Consider the following 8,246-nt stretch of genomic DNA (forward strand, 5'->3'; position numbering starts at 1 on the left):
GCCACTGAGCCACCGCCGCGAGTTTATCTGAGGTCTAAACACCGTAGAGCGCAGTAGGCAAGACAAGGGACGAAGGGGGACACGGACGTCCCTTGTCTTGCCTACTGCGCTCTACGGTGTTAGATGGAGTACCAACTAGCTCGTATCCCTACGTTGTTAAATTATCTGAGGTGTTGAAGAGCTCCTTTAACTGTACCCGCAAAATGTTTTCTATGGTAGTGTGACGAGTATGTGGCGCCGACTGCCAAGCGTGGCAGGTGGTATTTAGGGAAATTTTCTACTGCTCATCTTTTATCTGCTAACAGAGCTGTTAGAAAGAAAGAATGGCTCTAAAGACTCATTGGACGGCTGGTATAGGACGACATTGGATAGGGAACCACTGGAGATAGGAACTTGCTAATGGCCCTTCAGCGACTGGTGACAGCGATTGGGCTCTAGGAAAGATGATAGCCAAGTGAAGACACAAGCAGCAGTAATGATCACTTGTAGAGAGAGAGCGAGAGAAAATGAAGTTTAATTCAATCGAGGCAATGTTTAAGAGGGGCGTCCTCATTCGAGGGGGCCGAATCGACAGCCATTTCCATCAAGAACAACTGATCTTCCAGGGCGCAACTGGCCATGGCTGTCTCCCAATTCTCTATGGAAAGGTGAAGGTTGGATGGATCTACGGCACACTAGTCGCAGCCGCCTACTATGTGTATGAGGTTCCCAGGCTCTCCACAGAATCAACGCAATGGAGAGAGTTGTGTCCCGTCAAAGAGGTGAAGTCTGGCGTTGTGTGGGAAGGTGTATACCCACAGGGTGCGGAGTAATGTTTCCTGGTTAATCGGTAGCGATTTGTGCGGGGAGGAGTACGTTCTATGAAAGAGGCCAGAGTGCTGAGTAACTTCTTGGCCTGTGACTGCAGGATGCATGCACTCGGGTCGGGCTTCATCAGCGCCGGCTAAGCGAGTCAAATCTCGAATTACGAGGTTGGTGTTCTTGTTTGCCGTGGATGCCAGTATGAGCTGGCGCCCATACAATCGTGACTGGTCTCGTTGGTGGTCTCTGGTTGAACATCGGAAGTGTTGCAACATGCAATCGACCGTTGGCAAAGTTGGGCCACGCCTGCTAAGGGTCTGTTATGAGAGTTTTGACGTCGCTTTGTCTAAGCGCATGTGCTATCGCCGCTTCCTCAGCTTAGAGGGGGCTGTGTTCGGCGGCTGAGATGCTACACCTGTGGGAGGCTGCAGAATGGTAACACAAAGAGAAGGTACTGAAGAATGCTATCGGGCGGCTCTTGCATCAAACCAGTTGATCGTCCCTCCCTTTTTTTCTTGCAGTTTAGTTTCTTTCCAACTGTCTCCCCTCATATATACACACGTTTTGAAAACTCTTTGATGAATATACAATATGCATTAGGCAATTAGTTATTAACTTTAGTCCGAGATGTCAATTTTAATACAGCAACAACATAATTTTATTTATTTGTAATATACTGCCAGCCACCTGTTGGCAGCCAAGGCAGGAGTGGTTACATATTGATACATTCAGCACTGTGGTGCAGCGGAGAACTCGCAATACGGGCATAAAGAAAGACCTTTTATAGCATTCAGGCGGTCGTCACATAACTTTGCGGCTACTATGTGCGTGACAAAACTTCCTGATTGGTCGAGAAGGAGAACGCTGCAAAATTTCCAAATGCCAAGGACCCCAAAGATATCATGTTTGGTCCGACCGTCTAATCCGCCTTAACTGACCCGCTAATTCTTTTAATCAAGATTAATCAACACACCAGTCCCAATAATTCACATTAGCTCCTTCACTCACCTAACTAATTTCAACTTCAACTTCAACTTTATTAAGCATTTCGTACATAGAAATGCGAGGACAAACACAAAAAGCTGCAAAACTGCAGCTTGACGAGGTGTTTGCACCTTACGGTTGGCGTGGCAGAGCAGAAACAGGAGTTTAAAGCATACGAACAGGAAATAATCCTAAGAAAATAAATCTCGCCTTAACATGTCGATATTACATACAAACATAAAAAAAAGCATTAAAACGCAAAATAGCTCACAGTTTGTAAAAGATACTTATTAAATGATATACATACACGCATATAGGCACTCATAGGTACATACATACATATAAAGGTTACAAACCAAAACAGGGTACACAGGTACAGAAAAAGAGAAGTATTGGATATGTACGGAACCTGTGTAGACACAAAAAAAGCAAAAGACAAAACTTAAAGAAAAAGTCATGTTATATACAGGTATGCATACACTCATCAAAATCTGCACTACAGAAGTATCCACATAAATAAATACACACAATATTAGCAAAAATCAGTGTACGGTGCTTTTTATATGCTAAAGTGGGCAGGGAATGAAGACAATGCCAATAAAACGCTTGAAAAATATTACAAGTAATTTTGGCTAAACCAAGGTTGCCACGAGAGACAACGCTTAATAGATTGTCAGTTAAAAATATTCTATGTTCAGCAGTAAACGTTTCCTTAAGTCTCGCTTAGAAATTGTATTTATAGCTATGCCACTCTCGGCTAGGTCATTTAAAAGGCGGGAAGTTCGGGATTGCAACCATTCATTGTCCTAATTCGTTCTTGAAAACGGCACGAACCATGTACTCCTTCCCCTAATTTCGTACGGTACATCCAACGGTTTTCTTAAACTACATAGACTTAGATACGCTGCACCGTTGTGTTGCAAGCTATTTTATACTTTGTTAGAAGATTAAAGTTGTAGATACAGTGGACAGGAAGCAAATTATACTGCAGAAATAGTTCGTTGGTGTGAGAGTCATATGGTACAGTTGCGATATGTCGAATGGCCTTTTTCTGAAATAAATGCAGCTTATTAATATTTTTTGCTGAACTGGTTAACCATACGAGGCTGCAGTAATTGATGTGAGCTGTCAATATAGCATGATAAAGAATAAGTTTAATATTTCATGTAACCACAGGCCGTAACCTACAAAGCACCCCACACGCTCGAGATAAATTAGTGCAGACGTGATAGACATGGGCATCTCATTTTAAATGTTCTTAAAAAACAATGCCTAAAGTTTTTATTTCACTAACTATACAAATCTTTTGAGATCCGATGTACAAACTGATGTTTCTGTCAACAGATCTTTGAGCTGGTGAAAATAACACCGCTTTAGTTTTCTTAGTATTTATTTTTAACGAGTATGCTTTAGTCCATTTGTGAAGCTTTCGGAGGGTTATATTTGCTAAATGCAAAAGCTGAGTAGTATCACACGATTGAAAGAAAATGTTGGTATCATCTGCGTAAATAATAAAATGTGCAATGTCAGTAATTTCTACGATATCATTCATATAAATATTGATCAGGATTGGCCCTAGATGCCTTGCGGAACTCCAGCCCTTACTTCTTGTGAAGAAGAGTTGTGTTCCTTTATTGCTACGACCTGTTGTTGCCGGTTACTTAAATAAGATTGCAAAAGAGTAAAGCCCCCGGAACCCATAATGTTGTAATTTTTAAAGCAATGTTAAATGACTAATTCTATCAAATCCTTTGAAAAAGTCTATAAATATAACTAAAGTTACCTTCTTTTCTTGAAATCCCTGGATTATTCATGCTTTTTGCATTAGTAAAGCTAATTCGTTGGCATATGTTTAGGAAAACCGAACTGTTTTGATGATATAATAGAGTGTTTGTCACAGAAGGACAAAAGGTGTTTCGCGATTACTTTTTCTAGCCTTTTAAAATAACTGGAAGTACAGAAACCGGTCTATAATTGGAAAAATTCGTTTTGTCCCCGGATTTAAACAGTAGCGTGGCCTTAGCTTGCTGCATCTTTTTTGGAAAAACACCAGTAGTAAGGTATAAGTTATATATATGGCTAAGCGGCGATACAAGAAGGTCCAGTACAAGCTTAATAGGCCGAATCTGAAGCCTATCGATGTCTATGGCCTTGCTATTTTTTAGTGACAAGAAAATCGACCATATTTTCTGAGGCGTTACCGGAGAAAAAAAGGCTCTGTGGGGGTTAGAATCCTTTAGGAAGCTCATAGCGCTTTCATTGTGGGAGCATTGCATAAGATTCGTTAAATAGTGATTAAACTTGGTTGCCAGTTCTTGACCCTTGAGTGGTTTATTATCTACTGTCAATTCAAAGTCGTCGTACGGGGGTTAAGTGGGTGCAAAAGTTTATTCAATTCCCGCCACATGACATCCCGCCGGGAGGAAGCCTCAGAAAACACATGTTCGAAGTACATTTTTTTAGTACAGCGTAAGAACTTTGTCACAAAGTTTCGGTACTTTTGAAAGGCTACAAAATCGTCCCTGTTCTTTGTTTTTACAAACTTATGGTACAATATATCTTTTTTACGGATCATCTTCAGACATTCGTCTGTAATCCACGGTTTCCTTATATTCTTATTTTTCTTGACCATCTTAAGAGGAAAAGACTTTTTATATGCATCTTTATATGAATCTAGAAAAGTATCGTAGGCATCATCTGCAGTGGTGCACAGAAGTAAAGGGTTCCACCAAATAGAGGGAATTTTCTGATTCTGAAAGTATTCTGATTAATATCGTGAAAAGCGAAAGATTCGGGGCATTGCTTACATCTTAGTATTTCTGTGTGCATTGAGAACATATATATAGGTAAATGGTCACCTATATGTACACCAGTCACACCGGACATGGTACTGCTACTTGTATCACTGGTTATAAATACATCAATAAGACTTTGGGAAAGACGGCCCATACGAGTCGGTTCTTTGATCACGTTCATGCAGCCGAAATAACCGAAAAGGAGCTCTAGACCACGCGAATGTGCGCTTGCCTGTAATATGTTAATGTTAAAGTCCCCACCAATAGTTATTTGTAAACCATAAGACGACACAAAATGGAGGTCTTCTAAAAATGCGAAACAATTTTCGAGTTGTCCATCAGGGGGGCGGTACACAACAACAAAAATAGCATTTTTACATTGCACCGTTAAAGCTTCATAATCTGTCGTAACTGTCGAAAATTCGTTCATTGTACTACAAGAAAGCTGTGTAGACACGAGCTGTAACACACCCCCACCTCGCCGTGGGACCTATTTAGAAAGAACGTGTTGAAGTCCGAAAGGCGCAGCACTTATGTGTCACTCGCATACCACGTTTCCGTTATCATGACAACGTCGAACTTGAAACTTTCAAAGCTGCGTTTTCTTTTCTTGTAGTTTCGCATTCTTCTTTCATTTCCTGGTAGCTTTTGTTGAAGAAATGGCAGGCTTTTTGCATTTCCACATTTTCTTCCCTAGTGGTTTCATATTCTTTTTTTAATTTCCTCGTAGCTTTTCTGCATTTCCCTTACTTCTTTTCGAAATTCACGCTTAAGATCAGCGATCTCGCGTCTTAGGTCAGCAATGTCAGTTTTCATGACCAAAGCAATGCGGGATTATACACAAGAGCACACAATAGCAATGACACTGGGTGGTTGGCACCAGAGGCAACAGAAAAAGTCACTGAGTAAGCGAACAAAGATTACTGCAGAATATTCAAACCTGTGAAATAGGAAGGCGACTATCGGGCGACCGTTCTGTTCTCTGCCTCCGCTGCCAAGTGATGCTGAGGTGGACGGAGCGTTCTTTTAAAGTATCCACTTCGTCACGAAAGCCACACGTGGTCCAGGAAACAGGGGGTGTGGCGATTCTACCCGCTAACCCGCACTAATCGACTTCAATCCATTCACCTCTTAAGTTTAAGGTTAAGCAGATTCGAGATAACATAAAAATGCTATCAAATATACTTTAAAAGTGGAAATTAGGATTCCCCATTTTTTTAAATCTCATGTTCTCTTATAGCAGTAACCGAAAGACACAACGGCACTGTATACAAGAAAAAGTTACGTTAATTTTGAGAACTGCGAGTGTTTGTGTTTCAGTGCTATTTGTATATAACTGCCCATTCGAACTATAAGTGGAAGATATGGATGTATTGTTGATGGTGTCCCTGAAGGCCTTCACAAGCGGACAGGGATGCATGCGAATTAACAAGACATTAAAAACTTTACGCGATTCTAAACACCATGTAGAGAAACCATGAAGAATATTCCATGATATGTTGCCTCATAATATGCGTTATAACTAAACGTAAAAGTTATTCTAAACGTAAAAGATAATTGGGAGAGATGGGCAGTGCCTAACGCAAACTGATAGTATATACGGACAACTTTACATTAAATTGAGGGAAATAATTAGAAGAGAACATGATGGGCCTTGGGAACTACAGACTACGCAAAATATTTTATGGTTCTGTCTGGGGAGTGGCAAAATATCTTCAGACGCAAGGTAGGGTACCGAACTGGAAAACTAGAAATCACATTTTTGAAGCGCCGGAACCGGTTCGGAACGGTTCCTTCGATTCGTTCCGGTTCGGGTTCAGTTCCAAAATGGCGGAAAAAATACGGTTCCGGTTCAGTTCCGGTTCCGGGCAAAAATTCGGGTTCGGTTCCGGTTTTCGGTTCGGTTCCGGTTCCGGTTCGACACCCTGGTAGTAGATGAGAATAGGGCTACATGACAGTCTGCTCTTCTTTCTCTTTTCGTGAAAATATTGGCGTTTATTGTGACCGTAGCTCCGAGCCGGAGTTACCCAAAGTATACCAGTTGCTCTACTCGTTACAGGCCCCACGTATCAGAAGCCGGTCCCCAGCTGCACCCCCCCTCCCCTCCCCCCCTTTTGCGCTGGAGGAAACAGAACAGGGGAAAGCAGCACTGGCCGAGTTGAAACGCCTCTAGTCTGTAGGCGGAACGTTGAAGTATTTAGTTCTGCACTTCTTGTGGCTGCTGCCGTAAGTCACGAAATAAAAGCTGAGGAAACATAAATAAATATTACCTAAGCTATGTTTTCCATTTAAAATGCAAGCTGTATTTTAATAAGGTTTGTTGTTAAGTAAATGTTAGGCGAAGTGCAGTTTTCGTCCCCTAGGTAGAGAGCCGGTACACTTACCCCTCAATTTCCACGAAGCAGGGGGGCTTGCGTCACCCGGATTCTGAAGCGGGGTTTAGCAGCTCGTGTACACGAAAAAACTCTTGCTTCGAGCAGCGGCAACACGACAGTAGTTGAAATGAGTAGACGTAATAGTAGCCCTGTTTTTGACAAAAGGCAAACGGTATTGAAGCGTACAAATTCCCTCGTATCCAAATATGGAATGGATGCCACTTCCGCGGTACAGAACCACTGACGTATCTCTAGCGTTCACTTAGAAATACAAAAAGGCGTTTTACGTTGTGAGAACTCTTATGCAGGTCAGCTAACGCAACAAAGGGCGTAAATTGGTGAATGTTTCCTTCAGCAAATAAATGAGCGCGTTGCTCCGGTACAGGAGTGCTATTCCAGAAGGCCCGAGTTTCAGCGAAACTCGAGCAAGGCGGAGCAGTGGTAATAATAATAAGCTCATGATAATATTTCGAGGTGGGGTTAAAATGCTTTAAAAGTGCGATTCATTCTACTTACTGATTATTGCGGCGACGAAAGCGGTCCAGGCCAACGCTCTCCAAGAATGCGTCAGTAGGGCGTGGGGCATCTTTAAGTGCGTTCTCTCGTCCTAGTGTTGCACCACTGGCTACTGGGGGCAAGCAAATCCAATCACTTCATTAGATGCAGAGCATTTGATTCACTCGCCTTGTCCCTCCGGCGTCGTCGTCGTCGGCGTTGTCCGCCCCTCCCCCATTCTCCTCGCGGCGCCAGCTGCGCTCTCCGCCGCTCACCCCCTCTCCTATCCGATAGCGAACACTCTCTCGTGAGGGGCATTGGATTGGATTGGATTGGCTTGGCTTGGATTTGATTGGATTTAGATTGGACTGGATCAAAGCGGATTGTGTTGGATTGTGTTGCGTCATAGCCGCGGCACGTTGCGTCATAGCCGCGGCAGGGGGTTCACGGCACGTTTCACGCGATGGGAGAATCAACCTAACGGAAACAACAACGGAACCTCCTATTCGTCGCATCTACACAGGGGTTCCCGCGAGGGGAGGTGAAGTTTTTTTATGTTGCACTTTCACTTTATTTGTCTGTATTTCCCTACAAATATTTCTTTTGTATGGAAGGCGTTCAATGAGCCTTTTTTCATAGTTATCGTCATAAGGAGCAGTTTCTGCCATCGATGACATACAATGCATTTACGGGGCGATAGCCGACTGGCAAAAAAATAAAGTGGGTTATGGAAGCGCGCAACCTTCAATGCAGTTGCTGCTCGTAATACGTTATCGAAACCATTCATTTTCCTATG

The sequence above is a fragment of the Haemaphysalis longicornis genome, unplaced genomic scaffold (assembly GCF_048455015.1).
Source record: "Haemaphysalis longicornis isolate Haplotype H1 unplaced genomic scaffold, Haemaphysalis longicornis Haplotype H1 scaffold_12, whole genome shotgun sequence".
Taxonomy (NCBI): domain Eukaryota; kingdom Metazoa; phylum Arthropoda; class Arachnida; order Ixodida; family Ixodidae; genus Haemaphysalis; species Haemaphysalis longicornis.